We start from the raw sequence: 24,138 nt of genomic DNA on the forward strand, positions 1-24,138 counted from the left end.
TTACGTTCCATAAGAGCGTCATTTTATGATAGACGGTCACGTAGCAGAAGACAAGGTTTGTCCCACAATTTGTTGGGACAGAGTATTTTTCAGCTTCAGAACAGGCTCTACACTTGAAAGTCATAAAACACCATCTCAGTGTACACTGAGAGTCGTTTCATGACATCTGAGTAATGCAGGCTCCACTGAGCAGAGCCTGGATCCTTCCACCTACTCAGGAGCACCACAGGCAGACGTGGAAGGGCACAGGGATGAAGGCACCAGCACCACCAGCGAGCGCCACCAGGTCGATGGGGCGCTCACCCAAACACTCGAGCACACAAGCACACGCTCACACACACCCACACACCTGCATGCACACACGCACACGTGTATAAGTACATGCTTGTGCACACGAACACATCTGCACACACTCGTGCACAAGGACACCCTTGCACACACAAGCATATACCCGGGCACACACGCATACATGTACGAGCACATGCCCGTGCGCACACACACACACTTGCACACACTCGCGCACGCAAATGCACATATCTGGGCACATAGGCACACATGTAAACACACACGCACACACCCGGGCACACACACATACATGTACAAGCACATGCCCATGCACACACACACACATGCACACACTCGCGCACACAAATGCACATATTTGGGCACATAAGCGCACACACGCACACCCTTGCACTGCACACACAAGCACACACAGGAACAACTGCCTGTCAGGAACAACCTAACATGGAATCTATCCACAAGAGAGAACAGCCTCCCAGCACTCTGGATCCTTTTCCAGATGGCTACATCTACTTACTGATAAATAATCGTATCTTAGTCTTAACATGTACAAACTTCTTGTAAAATAAACTCTTTAGATTAAGGGTTCAAATGGACAAAGCACCCAGATAAAACAATACTTGTTTCCCTTATCTGCTAAATAAAGTAACTTTAGAGGCACAGATTCTGGCAGGCCGGCAGGGAGCCCGGAGAAAACTCGATGGGTCATTTAACAACCGGCCAGCCCCAGTCAGGAGCATCCCAGGTAGAGGGTTGCAACCCTCTGAAGGAAAACACGGGGAGCCCAGGGCAGGCGACACACAGTCCCGTAACCTTTCCACGGCTCCCACCATAAACGCAAGGACACAGCACTTCACCAGCAAGAAGCCAGGAACCTGCCGTCACTGACGGTCACAGGAGAACGAGAAACAGCTCGGTGACAGCAGACTCCTCCATCAGCCAGATGACTGGTCAACTCCCATTAACAAAGGTTAAACCTCTTCCTGACCCTGCTCTCAACCACAGGGAAACCACTGTTCCTAAAAGTGGTTGTCATAGAGTGGTACAAGGTCCCTATGGGTCCCCAGGACCTATACAGGGGCTCTGAGAAGTCCACACTGTTTTCATTGTTAACACTAAGATGCTATTTGCCTTTCTCTTGTTCCCTCGTGGGTAAACGGTGGAGTCTTCCAGAATTCACAACACATTGAATGTTAGAGGTGGATATGAGAATCCAGCAGTCTTCTACCAAGCCAGACATTACAGAAACGGGCAAAAATGCTAAATGATGCCTCTCTTCTCACTACATTCTTTGTTTTATGTAATAAATATTTTTCATAAAAAATTACATTGTCGTATTACTATGCAATGGGTTTAGTTTCACATGGATATTTTTGTAATTTCTGTGCTTTCTAATGTAGTAAGTATCCATAGATATAAGCCATTTCCACAACAGCTCTCTGGGGTCCCAACTGACTTTCAAGAACATAAAGGGATCCTGAGACCAGAGTTTGAGAACCGCAGCCACGAAGATGTATCCTGAACATTCCCCCTTAGGAGACTGGGTCTGTGTGTCTGGGTGTAGGTACAAGAGATGGGAGCCAGCAGAGTGACGGCACTCAGCTGGGAGGAATTCGGGGAACAGTGATGGAGGGTATGGAAAGGCACCGTGCACTGACCCATGAAAGCAGAACCCCCCCTACCGTGTACTTCCCCACCGCTCCGTGGAGGCAGCGTCCGCAACGCAGACTGACCAGCTGGCTGGGTCTGGACAGGCTCAGCTAGCTGCCTTGCTGGCTTCCTTCTGGACAGAAAGTGGGGTCCCCAAGAGAACAGGGTGAAGGGGCAGAGTCGTTGGCACCTAAGGAAAGAGGGACATAGACATTCCACCTGTCACCAAAAGGCTGGCCTCTCCTCTACTATCTCTCACTATCCGCGGTGGACAGTCCTCCCCTGCTGGGTAACTCGGGGTTGTGAAAGGTCCTCACAAACCTGAGACAGGGCTCCTGGGCAGGCAGGACTTTCTGCTTCCCACAGGTGCAGCGTCTGTACCTGGAGCGGGCTTTCCCAAACTCCGAATTCTCTGGACTCAACGCAAGTGAACCCCCTCTAAGTCAGGCACTACTGTCTGAAAGGGCAGGGGGTCCAGTCACCCTAGATACTCCCCCAACTCCACCCCAACCACCTGGGTCAGCAGCGCCAGATGACCCGTCAAGCAGAATCCAGAACGTGTGGACAATCCTGGGCACTTGTGTTGATGTGTCCTCGTCCAGCATCAGGAGCCCCGGACAGAGTTAGAGGGAAGCGGAACTCTGCAGACGCTGTTGTCCCTGCAGCCCCAGTCCCTGCTGTCTCCCCTTGCTGCCCACAGAGGTGAGCACTGGGCACAGACTAAGTCTCAGTCCAAACACGCATGTACCGGGACCAAAGGTCAGACACATGCAGGTCAGACGTGCTGGAGGGAAGAGCAGAGGCCCGCAGCAGTACTGCCATCAGACCCACAAGGGGCCCACACGCAATGGCCTTGGCAGGCACCCCCGCCTCTCATAGTGAGCCCGCTTTGGCCCCAGAACCGTGACTGTCAGTGCAGAGGAAGGGCTACGAATTCCCACTTTCCAATCTCACTTGTTGGAACTGTTTACAAGGAGTATTTTTGTTATAAAGAGAAAAACGCTATTTTTATTTTAAAAGTACAGAAAAAACGCTGCAGGTAATCAAGACACGGAATTAACCGTCAACCTCTGCCCCCCTTCTGGGGTCCGCCTTCCAGGAACGCGCTCGGGGGCGGCTAGTCACCCTTCCCGGGGCTGTGGCTGCTTCCACAGAACACGCAGAGGGCCGTGGTTACCCCTGGATACAAAACCACCCAAGTGATGAACTCAAAAGAAGAGGGCATCAGGGTGGACAGAGGGCACGCGCACTCACCATGCCTTCTGCGTCCCTCCAGTGCGGACGTCCCACATCCCCCGGGGACAGAGAGTCCCAGGGCTGCCACATCTGGGACTGCCTAAGAGAAAGGGACTTTCCCCTGAGAATCAGCATGGGGCTGGCCACACACTTCACCAGACAAGTTCACACACCTGCCCTGGAAACCCATTACTGGCAGGTCCCCGGGTGTAGAACCCTGATCTTCCCCATGGGGCCACGTGGGGAAAGGGACGGAGGTACACCTATGACACTACAGTACCTAAGGACACCACCAGCCACCTGGACGATGAAGCGGAAAGGAGAAAACCCCGCGTTCTGGACACATCCGAACTGGAACAGCACTCTGGCCCCACCAGGTCAGGTGCCCCAGGCGGTGAGCACAGGGTCTTGGCCCAGCGCTCTGCAGGTGACACCGTGCCCTGCGGTTCGCAGCACTCCTCACAGACAACCGCCAGACACCCAGGGGGAGGGCGGGGCGGGGGCCAGGTGAGGGCCACGACACTCAGGCTCTTCCCTTGGGACCAATCTCTGCATGGCTCATGGTCTCCTTCTTGCAAGGCACCAGCTCAAAGCCATCCTTAGGCTGAATTACAGACAGCTGAACAAATCACCAGAGCGTCGCACAGTGCAATCTCGTAACTGGGTAACCGGACAACAGCTGTGGTGCTCCCGCCTGTCCCCGAGAAGCCACTGTTCACGGCAGGACCTCCCCCACACCCCCCGGCCCCAGGCATTCCCCTGCCCTCAGCCCGGGGCAGCCCTGCCCTCAGCCCGGGGAGCCTCATCTGTTCAGACGTCTGCCTGAGCCTGGGCCCACCCCCGGCCACCAAGGTCCTACATAGGTGTGTGCACGCATGCACACTCACACTCAATGCACACAACACCCTCACACAAACACACACTCAATGATACACACTCACTAACACAGTGGGCACACGCTGTGCTGTTCCCACAAGCTTCAATTGCCCCCAAGCAGGGTTGGCAGATTCTAGGCAACAGTTCTTCACCCCGTGGCCCCCAAGGAAGGCACTGCCGGGTCCCGGCCCCCTCGGCAGAACCCTCTAGACAGCACTCTGGCCTGTCACCACGCCGTGAAAGAGGAGATGCGCGGTGGTGACGGCCCCGGCCCCAAACCAGCATCCACTGTGGTTAGTAATGTGGCATTCCCCCAGCACAGCCCGAGTGACCATACGTGGGGAACGGTTAAAAAACAGCAGGCAGGGGCTAGGGTGGGGGTCACTGGAGGTGATCGTCAAAGGCACAAACGTCCTGTTATGGGATGGATAAGCTGAGGACCTGATGTACAGCACGGGGAGGACGCACAGTAACACCGCGCTGGGCACTGGCAATGGCCGAGCACGGATCCTAAGTGCTGGTGGACACGGGGGATGTCTTCAGAGACCAAGCTTACTGTAGGAGCCTTTTGCGGCCTGCGTCAAGTCAGCACACTGCACACTTCAAACACAAACAGTTCCACCTGTCAGTGATGCCTGCACCCGGAAAGCCCAGCAGAGAGCAAAGGAGTACCACGCTGCTGTCACCAACCATGACAGTGCAGACTTGTGGCCAGGTGGGAGGATCCCTGTGGAAGCCCAAGGCAGAAGGTGCCCGCACGCCAGAGCACAGCTGCACTGTGCTGACAAGGAGCAGGCACGGGCGCCTCACGGACCCGGGGCGTTACAGAGAGGGGAAGTCACTCCCAGTCAGCTAGCTCCTCTGGGACAGGGCCCACCGTCTCACAGCCCCCACCCCAGAGCTGTGAGCACTCGCCGGGCCAAGAACACGCCCCCGCCCCTGCGGAACCGAGCCCACGGTGCTGCCTGCTAAGTACAGCCTGGGCCACACGGTATCAGTGCCACTCAAACACAGCCAAGGTGACGGCAGCCTTCGAAGCTGGCGATTCTCACCTCAGCAGGTGTCCACGCAGTCCTGGACCGGCCCACCCTGAGCCTGGTCTGGCTCCGCAGTCCTCCAGGCGCAGTTCCTGAACTCCAGTGCCAGCCCAGCCCTGCACCCCTCCACACACCCAGGGCATCCTTAGAGCCCTGTGCCCTGCAGCCCCCAGGGAGAAAGCTTGAGCCAACCCAGCACCCACCAGATGTGAGGCGATCCTGAGTCCACCCCGCTTTTTCTCCATGCACAACACTCTCCCTCCTTTGCCCAGTTCCCCAGGCCTGGCCATGACTCCGTGGCCATACTGAGCCCCCAGGCCAGGGGCTGCCCTTCCCCAGGGCTCCCCTCCCCTGCAGGGCCACTCAGTCGCCCCTTGCCCTGCACATGGCAGGACCCTCTGACCTCTGAGCCCGTGCTGCCTCGGCATCGGCCTCAAGGAAGGAGGGAGGACAGGATCACGACTGTGAACAAAAGCTCAGCACCCGAACCGAGGCAATGACGGTTGAGGGGCACGGGGGGCCCAGCTAAGCCCCTCCCAGGCCTGGCTGCTAGGCAGCTCGTGTGGGAGAGGTGTGCAGACCAAAGGCTCCCGTCGGGCAGGCGCCCGGCCGGGAGAGCAGCTATGAAACAGGAGAGAGGCATGTGGGGTCGGGGAGGCGGCACAGACCAAATCTGCAGCCCGCAAGCCACGTCATTTAGGGAAAGGGAATGACAGGGTCAGGCTCGAGAACGTGGCGCACAGGCGTGGGAAGGAATGGGCTGCAGAAGGCCCGCACTCTGCGGCACCCAGCTCAGGGACGTAGTCCAGGGGCTCCCTGTAAGTCACCGTGTGCGCACACATGCACGTACAAGTGTACACTTGTACACGCTAACATCACACTAACGGAGTACACAGCAGGTTACACGCACTCACCACCTACAACACATTAACGGACAACACCTACATGCACACACGCGTCATGTGTTTGCATATACGCATATTTCCGTATACAGGGACATTGGTCTCTTCCCGTCTTTTCCTTCACAGTTGGCACACGATAGGACAGTGAGAGCTACCGATCTTTAAAAACTCTAATAGAACTGATGTCTACTGGGTACGGAGACTCGGTTTTACAAGATGAAAAGTTCTGGAGCTTGGTTGCACAACGCGAACGCACTTAGCACGACTCAGCGTGCACGTAACACGGTTAAGATGGCGAATCTTGTGCGCTTCTTACCATAATTAAAAATGAAGATTTTTTTTTTTTGAAAGCTAGATACATATACACACAAATTCAATGAACTGCCCAAACGGTTTATTACATGGCCTCCTGCCCTTCTTTGTCACTAACTTCACAGAAGCAGGTGCCGAGCGGGTGTCACTCTCCACGTAGGCCTGCCGTCCCTCTGAGAAGTAAGGGCAAGCAGCAGTTACCTTCCCCCGGGCACGGTGGGTCGTACGGAACGGCGGCCCCCGGTCCGCAGCACCTCCGGGTCTCGGCGGTGTCCGGTCAGCTAAGACGACGACGGGGAGTGAGGACACCAAGCCCCCCCCAACCTGCACACACACCAGGACGTGTAGAGTGTGCTCGCGGTCAGTGAGCTGTCACCAGAAACGCGACGAACAGGCAGTGCTCCGAGGCCGGACCCGGTCGAGGGACTAAGAGCATGGGTGCTGCCTCCCTCGACCTGCACCGGGAAGCACGCAGCCGGCGAGGGGGGCTGGAGACCGGGGCTGGAGACAACACTGGCACTGGGTTTTAGCATATTCTAAACGTGTGACTTACAATTCAGCAATCCCCTTTCTTTTTATGCAGTCACCACCACACAAACATGCCTCTTTGTTGTCTCTAACTGCATCTGCATGCAGAACACACTCGAGCCAGGGAAATGTTAAGTTCTAGGGAATGGAAACCCATTTTTCAAATGTGAAAGGGAAAAGAAAAGAAAGAGAAAGAGAGAAGAAGGTACGTTTTATTCACATGCAGAAAACGTAAATGAAAGCTGATTCCATTTCTTCACCCCGACCTGGTAAATGACGTTTGTAACTTGTCCCTGGTGGTTTCAAAATTACTGAGTTTGAGGACGGCGCGGCGGGAACAAGCCCATCTTGGTCCAGATGTGGGCTACTTACTCAAATTCCGCAAGCACCCTCGATGACGAGAGCCTCACTGGTGACATGACAGTCGCCCTGCGTGAGAAGCCCTGGAATAGCCTCTGCCTGCAAGGGCGTCATGAAGCCACCACTCTGGTTCCCTGGGACACACACGCTCCCTCGGCTCCCTCGGCTAGGCTTGCAGCTCCCCAGGCAGTGCAGGCCCCCCGGGCAGACCTGAGTGACGCAAAGCTCACACGGCCCCGCGGGGCAACAGACTCTGAATTCACCTGAGGTCCCCCGGATCTCCGCGCTCCTTGTGGCAATCAACCACGGCTCAGAATCACACCAACAGGAGCTGGTTTCCCAAGCTAGGCAGGGCACGCACCCACGTTAACAGATTAAAATTAGGCACCCTAATTATTAAACTGTCACTGTAAAAGCCGGAAATACCATTTTTTTAAATGAATAGAAGAATTAATGGATTTTTTTATTTGCCTGCCTTTGTGATACCCAGCCTGTCTCTTCTTATCAAGGCACTCATCAAACATGCTTCTGCCACATATGCACATTAAATCATTAGTACTTTCCCCAATTATAGTAACTGCTTATGTGTATCGCTGATCCACTCTCCCAATATAGCTCCCTTAACATTGATGATATGGCAAATGCTTTAATAAAACACACTCTCAGGCCACACAAGAGAAATACTTTCCCTTCTGTACCTTTCTGACGTGTAACTGCAGGGCCAGCCGGGGACTGGCCACAGGGCTCTCATTTCTAAGGGTCCGAGAGGAGCTTTCACCAGAGGGCCACGGGCAGGGGGTCTCCCAGACTCCTCCCCAAGCCCCCCACAATGGGGAGAACTGGTGTTCCCATGGGCAGGTCGGGGCTCCCAGGTGGGAGCTTTCTGTGACAGCTTACATTTTATCTGAAAACTCGGTGAAATGTCCACTCTGCCGCATCACACAACCATGCTCTATGCTCACCTGTTCTCCTACCGCGGCACTGTACGGAACCATCTAGCTCCTGGCTTCCCTCCCATTCCATGCTCACCTGTTCTCCTGCCGCGGCACTGTACGGAACCATCTAGCTCCTGGCTTCCCTCCCGTTCCATGCTCACCTGTTCTCCTGCCGCGGCACTGTACGGAACCATCTAGCTCCTGGCTTCCCTCCCGTTCCATGCTCACCTGTTCTCCTGCCGCGGCACTGTACGGAACCATCTAGCTCCTGGCTTCCCTACCGTTCCATGCTCACCAGTTCTCCTACCGTGGCACTGTACGGAACCATCTAGCTCCTGGCTTCCCTCCCGTTCCATGCTCACCTGTTCTCCTGCCGCGGCACTGTACGGAACCATCTAGCTCCTGGCTTCCCTCCCTTTCTATGCTCACCTCTTCTCCTACTGCGGCACTGTACGGAACCATCTAGCTCCTGGCTTCCCTCCCTTCACACCAGCCTTCCAGTACCCAGGAAGACACACCCACTGCCAGTGGCCAGGCCCTCAGCAGCTCCGGCGGCCCTCTGCCCACCTCACTGCAGTGCCCTGACTGTCCTCGCCGGCCGGGAGGCCCCACGCTGCTCCAAGCCTCCTCGCCTTCCAGTGAAGGGCACGGTCACTAAGTGTCCCTGTTCTTCACACTTCAACTCAGGGGTCTGTGAGTCTGGGATCCGAAAGGAGGAGAACACCACTTGCTGCTGGGAGAATGAGCCGGGCTTAGAGACCAGGCCTGGGACGGGGCCAGGGCCGGGACAGGAAGAGAGGCCATGGGCCAGACAACTACCTCCACACCTGGCTCCTCTGAGAACCCAGATATACCCACACCAAGGACACAGTCCCCAGTGAAGCAACAAAGAAAAGTTCGTTTTCCAAATCCAACACGCTCACACTTTGCCTGATAACTATGAAAGTATCCCTTCCCATCCCAAGTAGAGCAGCAGCGCAAGGACGGGGACCCAGGGTTCCAATACCCACCGCCATGCCCCCCGGTGCCCCGAGCCAGCTTTGGCCCTCCCGCAAAACCAGTCAGCGTGTGGGATGGGTCAGCTGGGAAACTGAGGAAAACGGCCAGGCTCGGGGAACAGGACTGCAGACAAAGTGAGGCTCTGGCCGCACACGCCAGCAGAGTAGAGACAACAGCCTTCTCCCGGGGAACAACACAGGCCAACAAGGACAGAAGCGCCACAGGGGAAGAAGGAAGCTGGGAACGGGACCCCTGGCTGAGAAAGGCCTCAGGAAGATGAAGCACGTGAAAATCTGAGCACTCCCTCTGCAGGACAGAGTATGGCACACTTTCACCCTTCAGAGCTCGGAGCCAAGAACGCCCCAGAGAAAAAGAGTCCCTCCACTGCTGTGCAAAGTCAGGAAAACAGCAGGGCCTGGCTGCACAACAGTGTAACATTCTGAAGCTTACACGAAACTCCCGAGTACATTAGCCTGCGGGTCAAGGAGCAAGAAGGCCTGGAGACACTCCCAGCTCCTCCTGGTCCACCCCGAGCACAGACCCTGACTGAGCAGGTGAGCCCGGGTGCAAGAGACGGGAATGTGGGCGCTCAGCGCACGTCAGGCAGGGAAGCGGCCACCTGTGGGAAGAGCCTCTTCCTGACTCTCTCAGCAGCACCCGCACCCTGGCACCCGGTACTCCAGGCCTTCGGGAGAAACCCTGAGCCTCTGCTTCTCTGAGCTTGGGGCCTCCCAACCTCGTTCACACCATGGCGAGCAGAGAAAATGACCTTCACTCAGCACAAGGGGTAAGCAGCTGGGGGCTGCTCGAAGCACCGGGCAGGAGAGCAAGAGCTGACGGACACGGGCTCCAGCCGAGAGCTCGGCACCGCTGCCCAGCCCCTCGCTGGGAGGCAGAGATGGGCTTTGAGAACGGGTAGCCACACGCACCAACTGCTTCCTCACGTCTCAACCTTAAGCCTGTGGGAAGGAGCCCTGCAACTCCGCGGCAGCACAGCTCAGCAGCGGGGCCAAGGCTCGGCAGCAGTAACACGCACGTGCCTGGCCTGATTCCATCTGTTTCCGGCCCTAGGGACTTCCAAAGGATGGACGGTGTGACAACAGAAGGACTCAGAGCCCCTAACTGTGGCCTCCTCATCTGTTCCTCATTACAAGGCAGGAAGAGGACAGGGTCCAGGAGAAACGATGGTCAGGCTCAGGGTCTGCAAGGACGTTATGACTACAACTTCTGCCACTAGCGAATCGAACGGGAGCCACCTGGCCATCCAAAACAGGCGGTCTCCTATCACTGTTCTGGAAGCCCAAGCAAGCCCCTGATGCAGGCACTCATAAGGGCCCAGGGCAGGAAAGCCCAGGAAACGGGGTGGAGGCAGGTCCATGCAGCCAGGGAAAAGGGCACGGAGGGCAGAATCTGGGGAAGGGAAGACGGATGCAGCCCTAGAGTCCCCACAGGCGAGGCAAAGGACCCAATTTTTATTCTAGACAACGGGAAGCCACAGATATCGGGGCAGGGGCGCCATGACTAGGAGACGAGGAAGGCTGATGTGGCTTCAAAGACGGAAGACTGGAGGTGGGGTCCCAGGGAGCACGCTTCAGGGTGAGGGTCAAGGCCACGGGCACAGACAGCCAAATGCCATGAGAACAGGGAGCCAGGGGCATGGCTGAGAGGACTGGGGACCATAGGTGAGAGGGCCACCGCCAGAGCCAGGCAAGAGTCAGAGCTCTGAGAGGAATACAGGACCTGGGCCCAATGCCACCCCTTTAGGTCTCGTTGGCTGGCGGGCCGACGTGGACAAAGGAGGGTGGCCCCAGGGAGCAGGTCAGATCCCATGGGCATGGGTGCCTGGGGCAGCTGGAGGTCTCAGAAGCCAGGGTGACCAGCGGGGCAACAGGCAGGAGCCCTCCATGGGAGCTTCACGGGTTACTCTGACCACACCGTGCCCGAAATGGAACAGCTCCACGCCAGAAAAGCAAGAGAGCCGGCGCCTCGAGGGAATGCCATGAGCACGCCAGCTCCGGGGTGCCTGCGGCGCCTCCTTAAGAAGCACCCATCAAGTCCAGGCGAGTGAGAAGCCGGTCCCGGGGGCCCACAGCAAGCCTGGCCTCAGCCGTCCTGGCCCCACTGGACCCTGGGCCCCGTTGACGGCCCGTGCAGAACTGCAGTGGCCAGCACGCGGGCTGGACGTGAGCGGGCTGGGCTGGGAGGACGGGGAGCGGCAGCGGTGCTTACAGCTGGGGAAGTGGGTGAGAATTGCACGCTGTGGAGGGAGAATTTCATCACCCAACGGTCACCAGAGCTCCTCATTCCAGAAACTCTGCCACTCCTCATTAAGTGGTAGGTGGCCCAAGGCGAGCGGCTGAAGTCAGTCCTCAGGAAGCACAAGAGAGAAGCTGGACTCTCATATTTTACATGTTCTCCCATGTGTGTTCATGCCTACATGCACGCATGTACGCGTGTCTGTGTGCATGAGCACTCATGTACGTGTCTGTGTGCGTACACGTCTGCATGTATGTGCACGTGTGCGTGTGTGCATACACATGCACTCACGTACATGTGTCTGTGTACGTGCATACATGTGTGTACACATGTACGTGCGTGTCTGTGCACTCGCATATGCGTGTACATGTGTGTGCACATGTGCATGTGTGTAATGCACACACGTGCACATATGCAGTCTGTGTGGGCATGCATGTACATGTGTGTTGCGTGCACTGTGTGGGTGTGTGCATGTACACATGTACACGTGTGTGTGTGTCCACGCCTGTCAGTCATCAGGACTGTCCATCCCAGAACTGAACTGTGAACTAAAGAGAGAGCAGACGGGGCACTGGTAACAAGTGGCCTCCATGAGGTCACCCACTGGAGTGGCTGCCCACAGGACCAGTGTGGCCACAAGCAGGGGCTCATGAGGGGCAGGAACATCTTCCACCCACCCAGACGAGAGGCCGCCACAGCCGCAGTCCCACCATACACGGTCCAGCTGTGCACCTGCCCGGCAAGGACCACAGGGCCAGTCACCACCAACGCCAACACAGAACCCAGCACAGCCTCCCCCCACCCCGCCTCAGTAAAACATCCTTGTGGGAGGGGTGTGCAGGGCCGAAGTTCTCCGCCTCCGGCTGGGACCCTTCCACACCTGGGCAGATGACCAGGCCTAGGCCCCCAGCCGGCGGGGGCATCACACTAGTCCCCACAGCTTGGCCAGGTCAGGGGCACCTTGGTCTGATCATGCACAAAGAAAACAGGCCTGGACGCACTGGGGAGAAGCCATGATGCAGCCTGTACACAGCTGCACCAGGACATGCACCTGGACCCCCTTCGAAAATGCTGAGCCCCTTACCGCTCTGCTTTCCTGACCTGGAAGTGCCCGCACAATGAGCCCTGCACTTCCTCCCTAGGGGCAGACAGCCGTACCGTGCGTTCCAAGGAGGGCCTAAGGAACGAGGCATGGGCTCAGCCGGCTGCCTGGCTCAAACCCGAGCTGCCCCCCACGCCACCACCCTGCCTCGGGGCTCAGCCTCCTCAAGTAAGGCAGAGAGCGTTTAGCAATACCGCAGTGCCCGGCACTAGAGAGATACCACAGGCCAAGCTGGGCAGGGGTCCTTCCAACCCGTGCGCCCATGAACCTAGAGAAAGTCAACAGCATTTCTACGTGGCAAGCATAGGAGCTAGGCCACTGACCCCTGTATCTCCCATGATCATGACAACAATCCTCCCCAGCAGAGACTCTCATGCCCACTTTGCAGTTGGGAAGACTGAGGCACAGGGAAGCTGGGTATCTGACCATTTACACAGTGGAGGGTTTTGTAACCCATCTACCTGATCTCAAAGCTCATTCTCTGCAATGCTCTCCTTGCCTGCAGAGAGGCTGATGTGACCAGCAGGGCTTCCAGAACTGCCAGCCCAAGTGCGCGTCAGCCGGCACGACCCACCCGCCTTCTCAGGATACCCTCAGCATGTGTCCACCTCTGTGCCAGGCAGGAGAGCTAGCATGGGTTCAACCCTTTCCAGGGCATCCTCAGATAACGGCCTTGGTTCTTCTGGGTTGTCTGGGAGCACTGCCCTGAGGGCAGGGGATCAGTCAGGAGGAAGCATCCACAGGCATCTGGAGACCCAGCCTGTGCCATCTCATGGTTCCACTGTCCCCAGTCCAAGGGCCCCTCCCAGGGATGTCAGCACCCAGGCCAGCTGGTGGAGGGAGAGAATGGAGGAATCTCCCTGATGAAGCTTCTAGATCACCCCTATCCACCTTGCCAGCTGGCCAGCTCCAGCCACACGCCACTGACTTCCAGGGCCCAGGGTACACCCAGGAAGAAGGGCGCACAGGAAGTTCAGCGTGCCCCAGCATCTGTTGCCACAGAAGTAAGTCCTGGTCAGTGCCTCATTTCTAGACCCTGCTGAGCGTTTTCCCCCTGTGACCTTCATAGAAGGCTGCCACAGGATCCCCTGAGGCGAAATCTGTGTTCAGTATGGTACCACGCACAGCAACCCCCATGGAACCCTGTTCTGGACCTGCTGCTAGGGACGCAGGAGACAGGCGACTCCATAGAGGATGCCATCCACTGGGTCCCTCCTTGGCACCCATCCCCTCTCTCCCTCCTGCCAACCACAGCGATTTCCACACAAGGGAAGCAGACTCCTCCACCAGCTTCTGGAAGAGGCTGAGCCACTCTGCACATTCCATACCCCTGGCAAGGGGCAGTTCAGAGGTGGACAACCGACCTCAGCCACACCAAGCAGAATAAATCCAAGACTTTGGCTGGGACAAATATGCTCTCCTTCCCAGTGGCATAAACCAGGGTACATGCAGCCCTGAGGGCAGCTGGCAGCACTCTCTCAGGCAGGAAGCCGACTCTCCCAAACAGGGGAAGGAAAACAAGGCCGTCTTGATGACGTTGTGGAGGAGCTGGATCAAGCCCTGCCTGAACTCTTCCTTCACCTGACTTTCTGGGAGAGCAAGTCAATCAATTCCCTACAGCGCAAGGTGCTCTGTGAATCCGCCACGGAGAGATCCCATCTGACGGACAGCTACTGGAAATACCTTCCTGCTCAAGGCTTAAAGCTGCTCGCAAGACTCGCTTAAAGAGACTCTCCCACAATCCCAAGGAGGACAGAATCTGGTCTCCTGTTTCCCTGCTCCTCCATTCCCCACAGGCTACCTGGTCCTACCACAAGGTCACAGCTGTTCCCTGCATTCACACCCACAGAGCCACCCATGGAAGGCTGTGCCCACAGGGCGCCAGAAGCTCCCCGCCTCCAGTCGCTAAGCTCTTCCCCGACCTTCCTGGGGAGCACTGCCCCTTCACCCCACAGCTGCAGCCCCCTCCACCCTAACCCCGTGCACCCAGGCCACGCAGGCTCCCGCGAGCCACTAGCACGTGGAGCGGCCTTCTGACAGCACAGCAGCACGGCAGCAGCAGGTGAGCAAGGCTCAGTCCGTAAGGCTCCCTGCTGGCGCCTGAGCAAGGACGGCAAAGAGAAGCAGAAACGGGGCAAACCTGCCACCGGACTTGCAACATGCGTAACATGGATCTGCGTGGGACAGCTCCCTTCTGCAGATCGCCAGCGAGTATCGCAGGCAGCAAAATCCCCGCATGAAGTGTCCACCATCTATGTTCATGGATCACCCTCGGGGCTGCAGACCTCGGCACCGCAGGCCTGAGGACAAACCGCACCACGGTCAAGGGCCGGGCACAGCAGGACACCCACTGCCAGGCCCAAGCCCCGCGTGCGGTCGCGGACTGACCTCTGGTACCTGCCGCGCACAGCAGCGCCCTGGGAGCTGCCGTTGTTTGGAGTGCAGTTGGCAGGGTGCTGCTGAGCGGTCAAGACAGGATCTCTGCAGGCTAAGAAACAGCCCCCAAAAAGACAAAGGCAGACACTGGCTCCCAAACACGACTGAAGTCCTCCGGGGAGGTGTTCACCCTGCCGTGACCTCAGAAGACATAGGCAGAGACGCCCTGCACTGGCACAGGGACCTCAGGGAGCCCTGAAGTTACATAAGGGACACCAAAGTCACCAACACTCCCCTTGCACACAAATGCCTACCTGAGACCTGCCCGAGGAGAGGCGGAGGAGAAGGGCAGAGCCTTGGGGACAGGCTCCCGGGCCCCACAACAGCCCTTCTGGCCTCCTCTCCTACAGACAGGACGTCAGATGCGCAGACACAAGACAGCGCCAGCCAGGCGACAAGGTCACAAGAGTGAAGCTGGGATCTCAACCCAGGTCTGACTCAACACCCACGTCTGTCCTCAGCGCCCCAAAGCCACGGAAAGCAAAACGTCTCCCAACTGTGAGAACCCCTCCTGTACACTCCAGGTCAATCAGCACCCGGGAGACAAAACTAGCACCTCTACAAGTCGGACCCCTGCCCACATCCACAGCAAATCCATCCAAGGAGCCGACCCCAGAGCACCGCCCTACTGCCAGCCTACTGCTCAGCCCCATCTGCTATTTCATTAAAAGAATTCTGAGGGCAAGTGGGTGGCTCAGTTGGTTAGGAGTCAACTTGATTTTGGCTCAGGTCATGATCTCAGGATTGTGAGATGGAGCCCCGTGTCGGGTCCATGCTGGGCGTGGAGCCTGCTTGAGATTCTCTCTCTCCCTATGCCCCTTTCCCCTCAAAAAAGGAATTCTGAAAATCACAGGTTCCTCACAATGCAACACGTTTGGACGAACATTATGCAATCTAACACAGAAAGGCATTCCTACTGGGGGCAGAGCTGGGGGTACACATTACACTGTTGTTTGTTGACCCCATGTCCCAAAAGGTGAACTCTCCCCATGAGCCCCGAAAGGTCAGTGGACGCTCCTCTGCTGGGGACCCAATCCCAGCGAGGCTCACGGCCACTGGGGACGGAGGAGGGAGGCCCGGCTGGCCCAGGCTTCCTCGAGGCCCACAAGAACCCATGACAGGCGGGATGCTGCAGGTGGACTGCTGCCCACCCAGAAAGAGGGGACGCATGAGGGCTGCTGCAAAACCAACAGGACGGCAAAGGTGAAAGGAAAACAACGCGCTTCGGAGAAAGCACTCACAAGGAGACGGAGGTAAGACGTGAGGTGCCCAGTGACATGTCCTTCTGTGTATCCCTCCAGCATGGACGCCTGAGGAGGAAATGACAACACAGCCCCTATGCTGGCAAAGAAAGGCTTCCCAAGGAATGGGGACTGCAGCCACCCTTTACAACCTTCTCAGTGCAAAATCATACATAATTTTCGAGCAGACAGGGTATGAACCCACTGCAGTGCTTCCCCAACAACCACTGGTGGCTCGTTCTAAGGACCCAGAGGGCTGAGGGCCACTGCCCCTTGTGAGTGCTTCCTCACGACAGTCACTAAGCTCACCGCACAGCCTTGCCCCGCTGGGTCGCAGACCCTGGTGGTGACTTCACCTGCTCTAGGTGTCCGCGGCCCCAAAGGTGAAGTGGGGGTCGGGCTCACCAGAACGCTCTAACCCCTCAGCGCCGCGGGGCTGGCACAGTAGGTGTAAGAGGGAAAGCCTCAGACATCAAGGTGGAAGGGCCTGAGCACACCGCCATGATCTGCCCACCTGCTGGGGTCCTGCTTTCTGCCAGGATACTCTACGGACACAGTACCTGTGTCCCTTGCAGGTGCCAAGTGGAGCTCAGACTTAACCTTTGACTCCCCACACATAAAACCAACAGCTGGAGTAGAGGCAGGCTCAGGTCCCTTCCAGAATGTTCTCGATGCTGATTCCGGCAGAGCTTGGGCTCACAGTTACTCTAAGGAGTCCCAGACCCAGAAGAGGGCTCTCAGTAACACTGGCTGAATGAGGGAAGGGCCTCCCATGCTCCCCTAGTGTGGGTGCCCTCACTTCTCACCCAGAGCCGTCTGCGCCAGTGCCCCAGGCCAAGCACACTCCACAGCGGGGCCCCTGGGGGCCTCACAAAGGAAGCACGCACGCCCACATCCCCCACCATGTCACCTCCATCAGGTTAGACCAAGAGAAGCCAGGCGCCTGGCACCTCGGAGAAACCAGAAAGAAGACAGAAACCTTGAATAAACACAAGCAGACTGCACGCATGAGCAAGTGAGGAAGTCCTTCATGGAGACAAGTGCCGCCAGCCACCCCCTGGTTAGTCCAGCTCGCCCTTCCTCATGCACTCCAGTCTTAGGGACCTCATAGCTCGTTGCTGTGACCCCACAACTCTGGCTCTGGCTAAAAAACACCCCACTCATCCTGGGCGGGCTCCACGGCCGCTGTCCCCCAGCCCCCTGCTCCCCACGACCTGGTGCACCTGTGTCTGCTCACGCTCTCTTCCTTCTGTCCCCACCAACATCTTGGTTCATGCGGCAGAGGCCAGGGCTTCCTGGTCAAGACTGGGGGGCAGGGATCTGCTATGGAGTCCTCCCAAAGCAGGGAGTGTTCCCTGTTCACCACCACCCCTCTGACTCCAGGCTTGTACTTGGGTCGGGGGCAGGCTGAGGATTTGCAAAATAATAACTGACCCATTAGAAACCTTTAGGAGACTCATCCCAAGCACAACCATCACCGCCACTCCCCCACCAAAGAGGGCCCAGTGGGGGGCCACAAACCTTGTCTTTCCCTGTCTAAAAAAGCCAACAGCACCGCATAGAGCAGACGCCGCTGCTCCCAGGGGAACGCTCAGCTCCATCACTGTTTGAGCGACACCCCCACTTGGAAGGCCGGCTTGGGCTTTCAGGCCGTAAGAACTGATTTATTGTTTCAGGCTCAAACTTCAACCCAACAAAAGCACTTGAGTCCCACAGACGGAATACTTCATAAGCAACAGTAAATCAGCACAGCCTAAGAGCCCCCTTTTTGAGCAGAACAGACTACAAATGTTTATAGACACACCCATATTAAGGTAGCATATTAAAATTACGAGGTTAAATAAGAAATGACTGCAAAATGTCATTAATTCCGATCTGAAGCCAACAGGGCGAATGCCATCAGTAAAAGCAGCGGCTAGCCCTCCGAGCACCGGCGCGCAGGTAACCCGGCGGAGGCAAGCTCGGCGCCGCTCCGCACCACCAGAACCTGCCGCACTTGTGTTTACGGAGTCTACTTAAAAGCACGTAACGTCCAAAATCAGGACCAAGCAGTTTCCAGGTTGAGGCGGGGAGGAAACGGGCAATTCCATCACGCCGGCAGAAACAGGTGCCGTGAGGCCCGAGGAGCGGGTCCCGTCCAGGCTCTCCAGCCAGGCCGGCGCCGCGCCCCTTCCTCAGCCACTCCACCAGTCACTCCCAGACGGCCTGCACCCCACGGAGCCCCCGGCGAGTGAGACACGGCCCAAAGAGCTACCGATATTCCATGCCTGGATCCTGTGAGGAAGGAGTAAAAAGGATGCTGGGCTTATGTGTAACAGGGGACTAAAGGATTAGCACGGAGGAGGGTCAAGGAAGGAGGAGATGGAGAAAGCTAGTGGGGATGAACGGGAACAGTGTGTACAAGGTCCTGGGTTGAAAGGGGCTTGCAAAGCAAAGCAAGCAGGGGACCGAGGCTCAGCGAACAGGACAGGAGCCTGCTAAAACAGAGGCCAGGATCGGGCAGGCCTCCCAGGGTCCAAGAACAATGGGAAGCCATGAGAGGGTTTCGAGCAAGGGAATGGAGGGGACAGATCTACTTCTGGTGGGGACCACTTAGGCTACCACTAGCAGCATGGGCTGTACTGGGACTGCCTGGACCCAGGAGGCCAGCTCCCCACAAGGAGAGCTCACAGGCGAGTCAGGGAAACAAATCCCCTAAATTCTTCTAATGCTAAGCATATTTATCAACTTCCCAAGGACTTGGTTTTTCTCCTTTATAAATAATGAAACTGAAGAGTGTTTTTCCCCCAGTGGTAACACCAGGCTTTAAAAAAAAAAAAAAAGTATTACTATTAAAAAGTAATATACGCTCAGAGCAAAAATGTACACACTACCAACATCTAGGGAAAGTCAGGAGAGTCCCTTACATCCCACTCCCTGACACCCCATCATTATCACTTTAGAGACCCAAGTAGTTAGAAATGCATAAGGGACCCCTGGGCACTACTGCTCAGGACCTACTTCCTCAACACACTGCACACTTCCGATCTGCGAGCCCGTGCATCCATATTCCACAGGATGAAAACACCAGAATGTATTTAGTAAGTATCACCTTTATAAATAACGTGGTGATAACCTCCTGTACACATCTGGATATCTAAGCGCCTATCATATTCTCTCCTAAGAATAAACAGTCCCAACAAGCAGAATTGCTGGGATCAGAAAAATGACCATTCAAATTTTTGACACATAAAAGTTTCCTGGAGAAGACGTAATTAATGATTTGCTCTCCAGAGAGCAAATAATAGTAACAGCCAACACTTAACATTGTGCTATGTGCCAGGCCCAATTCTAAGCACTTTCCACATAAGAATTTATTTAGATTTCACAGAAACCACAGAGGATAGGAATTATTATCCCAACCAACAGGTGCTATCAAACAACCTTTGCTGATATGATGGGCATAAATGGAATTGTTCACCTGAAATTCTCTATTAATAAAGCTGAGTTTTTTACACCAGCTACTGTGATTTGTATTATTTATAGGCTTTGCTCATCTTACAGTAGGGATACTCATCCTTTTTATTGGTTTGCAAAAGCTCTTAACATATTGGCTATTAAGCTCGTACAGGCACATCTTGTTATATATTTTTTCTCTCATTGTCTCTTAACCTCACTTATGGAATCTTTTGCCAAAAAGAATTTTAATTCTTATGCTGTTAAATCTGTCAGTATTTTATCTTTAAGGTTTCTGGCTTGGTGTTACAGTAAGAATACATTAAATTGGTAGTTTTCAAAGTTTTTGGTCCTTAGAATGCTTTCTTCCAATAAAGTCTTCCAAGAATATCCTGCAGACAAAACAGGTAAGGCCAAAGTGCATTGCTTGAAATAGACATGGAGCCCAAGGTGCCCTCCACCATCCTCACCGACCCCCAGGCAAGCTCAAATATCCAAACACAGGATGCAACGACCACCAGCCGACACGATTGTTAAGATCCCTTCCAGTCCTACAATGCCACACACGTGACAGCAGACAGCATGCAAAAACCTGAATTACTTCCCAGACCCTACTAAACCCAAAAGATATTCCAAACGGTCATCTTCTCGAAGAGGCTATGCTCTCCCAAATCCCTCAACAACACCGAACTTCAGCTTCCAGAGGCACGGAAGAGAGGGAATCAGCATCTGGGACTTGATACAGCCAGGAGTACCAGATGCTCCATTCCCACTTCTCTCTCAGGTTCCTCCTGGGCAAAATGAGCACAGTGGCAGCCACTTCGAAAGGCTGTGGGAGAGATAAATGGGAAATACAGGGCAAGTACTTACAACAACATGTGGCCCCGAGCAGGTGCTCATTAAACGTTAGCTACTGGTCTGTTACCATCACTAGCGGTATGGTCTGTTACCATCACTAGCGGTATAATCTGTTCACTAGGAAAGACATTCCGGTGTCCACGCTGACTGATGCAGACGGTGATCTGTCCCGATGTTACATGGAGGATCACAGTAGAGGCGACCCGTGTAGGGCCCTGGACCTTCCTTCCAGTACACAAAGTAGGAGGCATGCCGAAAAGGCATGCAAGCAACCACAGACACCACAGCCCACCCCGTACCCCTAAACAGACCCCCAGAAGAGAAAACCAATCTTCGGAAGAGAACTCACAGATCTTACTTGAGGACATTTTTTCCCAAAAGGAACACTTTGTGAATATATGTTGTGAAGGTCTGCTAACTGCAGCATCACTTTTGACATGGAACCCTTCACCTGACTTAAACCAAAAGATGCTACACCCTTCTCTGAGGTCAAGACCAATGGCCCTAAGCCCACTGCACACCCCAGCATACGCCGACTGTCTGAGATGGAAACCAAAACTCCCTCCCAACTTGATGCCTACCTGCCCCAGGACCAATGGGAGGGCTGCTCCCGAAGGGGCAAGGACTCGCACTCTGGCGAGAAGAGCAGGGGCTCTGGCCCAGCTTCACAGGCTGCAGAGCGAGGGCAAAATCCGAAGCTTACACACACACACACACACACACACACACACACACACACACACACACGGAGGCTGGGCCGGCCCCTATCCCCAGCTGCAGTCATCGATTCTAGTCCAGGAACGCAAGCCTGGCCACAGCCTGTCGCCCGCGGCCTCCAGGCACAGCAGTTGTCTCTGGTTCTCTGTGTCTCCCCCGCTCCCTACATCAGGTATTAATCTATTACTCAGGGCAGCTTCTGAGCGATGAAAGCCCAGCCGTTTTCAATAGAGAACGGTATGGCCAGATTCTACAGGAGTGATGAAATGTTTCTTCTGCTCTGGCAATTAAGACAGCACAAAGTCGCCTTTCCTCTGGTGCCACCCCCAACATCAAAGGATGAGAAATTCAAAGCCATTCATGCTGCATTGAAACCTCACAATGAAGCTGGGAAATGGAAGTCGATTACTGGGCATAAATATGCAATAGTTAAAAGGAAAGAGTTATAACAAAATTAAACTGCAGCAACCCCACAACGTGTGGAAACTTCCAGAACTAGAGTCCCCCTGGTAAACACCAAGAGAGACATCCTTATAAAGCAAGTTTCTGACCGCTGAAAGTCACGATCGGCCACTCCAGCTGCACATGGCCAGGGTGCCATGCCACTCTGCCGACCTTGGTACAGCAACAGCCCCCAAGGCCTCTGAGAACATGGCATTTGGACAGTTTGATTTTGCAGGGCTGTGAAGCTGCTGACCACAGAACATTCTGGCTCGGGGCTGCTTTGGCCACGTCTGTCCTTGGTCCCTAGGCCATCCAGGCCTAGCGGAGTCTAGAGTTATCCACCCGCTCCCCCCACATAACCCCCCCCAGCCCAGGGCTCCCCCAGAGGCACTCCCGCTGCCAGCTTGCAGGAGAATGAACTAACCCTAAAGCGGGCAGTGTCCCGTCTGCCTGCTGCATAAATCCTGCTCCTCTTCTGACTGATTACCGCTCTCTTTAGGGGGGTATTTGATCTTTAAAATAAAAGCCCAGAACACAGAGAGCTATAGAAGTCTTACAATGTGTCAGGGTGTGTGGTTTTAAGGCAGGAAAATACTTCCCTCCCACACAAATGTGAATTCTGGGGAAAGATGCCACAGATCCAAGGGAGTAGACTATCTGGGAAAGCTTGATCAGTCTTAAAAATAGATAATTGAACACAGAGTTTAGAATTCTCAGGAGCTACCTGAAAAAAGAAAATTAAACCTCGCCTATTTTTGATATCCAAAACTCCATTCTGATGAAACTTCTAACAGGGTGGCATTTTGCATTTCCAATTATAATAGAGTAATTGTGTTGCCATAGTTACTGCAAAATTCTGCAATAACTTTTGTTGCTTTGTAATTGCTGGAGTGTATATTCGTGTACAAGCAGCTGAGTTTTCCTGATTCGATGCCTCTCCTTCCTCTCCCCGATCACCACCAACCACCACCTTCCCTGGCTCAATTCTGAAACCACATCAGTTTCATAGGACGATCCCTAACGTAATGCGAGGAATTATCACAGGCAATTAAAACTCCAAGCAACCACGATCGTATTACAAAAGAAAAAGTGAAACCAGGCCAAGGTGCAAACCCACCAGCATTCCCCGAATCTTGCTGGGCTGGCGCTGGGTGAGGGCTGTTTACGTGTTTACTCCCAGGCCTTCCATGCTTAGGTGGTTTGTGGGAATAAACAGAAAAGCCTGAGAAGAGAAAAGAGAGGAAGCAAACGAACTGCCCAGGCCCCTTCCTCCCTCACCGAGGGCAGGCAGGCAGCGCTGCACTCAGCAAGCAATTAGGTAGGTCTCTACAGTAATGCAATTAAGATTTAGTTAAGAAAGTCATTAGTTTTAAAATAACTTAAGTTTAATTTCTGCAACGCTTTATTTGAAAATTGTGTCACAGCAGGTCAATTTACAACATGCAATAAAGAAAACACTCATATCAGCTGCTGCAAGTTATTACAAATTTTTGATGTGCATTAAATGAGTACACTGGGTTCCACCCCCGGCCTTTCCAACTGATACGCGCGGTCTCGTGCTGTAACAGTGTCAAATATTTCAACGTTAAATGTAAATACGAGATAATTTGCTTATAATCCCGTGGTGTGTTTTTGCAATGCCGGGAAACGCGGCTCCCACCATCTGGGCAGGACGGGGCCACATCCCGGCCTGTGGAAACCCTGCGGGCACCCAGCCGGGGTCGCGGGCAGCACCCCCACCCCTCCCGTCACGGACCGGGGCACCCGCGCCGCGAGCCCCGGGGAGGGACGTTTTTCTGCAAACTCACAGCCCTGGACAAAGTTACATAAACGGCGCCAGCCCGGCTCCGGGCGCCCCCGGCCCACCTGCCGAGGGCTCGGCCTGGGCGGGCGCCGGGCGCGTGCTCCCCCCCTCTCCCCCGGAGGCCAGCCGGCCGTACTGGCCCGGCCTCAGCCTCCGGGCTGCAGGGAAGGGTCCAGGACAGGCTCGGGCTCCCGCTCCGGAAAACCCACGGGTTGGGCGCCACGCGCGGCCTGGCGCACGGGCCGGGGCGCGGACCCGGGCGTCCACCTGCCGGGCCGGCGGCGGGGGGGGGGGTGTGGGGGGGGCGTGGGGCCGGCGGCCTGCGGGCGGGGGGGGGTGGCGGGCGGGGGACGGACAATGGCCCGCGGGCCGGGGCCGGGCCGGGGCTGCGCTTACCGCGGCGGCGGCGGGGCGGGCGCTCTAGCCCCGCGCGGGCGCTCCGAGCCGCATCTCCTCAGCCTGCGCCGCCACCACCACCGCCGGCGGCGGGCGGGCGGGCGCTCGGGCGGCGGCGACAGCGGGGACGCGGCCGCGGCGCGCCGGGCCCAGGCTGCTGAGGCGGCGGCGCGGGCGGGCGGGCGCGCGGGCTCGGGCGCGGGCGGCGGCGGGGACGGTGCTCCGCGGCGGCGGCCCCACAACCTCCCCTCCTCATTCACAAAAAATTGACCCACGTTGAACCATGATGCCGCTCCCCCCTCCAGCACGGA

The 24,138-nt window shown here is 55.8% G+C and overlaps 1 protein-coding gene across 4 annotated transcripts in view; it reads right to left on the reverse strand.

Moving 5' to 3' along the window:
* Window positions 1-23,924, reverse strand: part of HDAC4 (histone deacetylase 4) — a 301,426-nt gene extending 277,502 nt beyond the window's left edge. For 3 of the 4 annotated variants that reach the window (XM_044380446.3, XM_048213944.2, XM_057306129.1), the window contains exon 1: window positions 23,828-23,924. The gene's annotated coding sequence lies outside the window, so the exon portion shown is untranslated. Of the gene's footprint in view, window positions 1-1,985; window positions 2,144-23,827 lie in introns of all 4 variants that reach the window. The other variant, XM_044380445.3, reaches the window with a different exon arrangement.
* Window positions 23,925-24,138: the final 214 nt, after the last annotated feature.

Source organism: Ursus arctos, unplaced genomic scaffold (genome assembly GCF_023065955.2).
Source record: "Ursus arctos isolate Adak ecotype North America unplaced genomic scaffold, UrsArc2.0 scaffold_1, whole genome shotgun sequence".
Taxonomy (NCBI): domain Eukaryota; kingdom Metazoa; phylum Chordata; class Mammalia; order Carnivora; family Ursidae; genus Ursus; species Ursus arctos.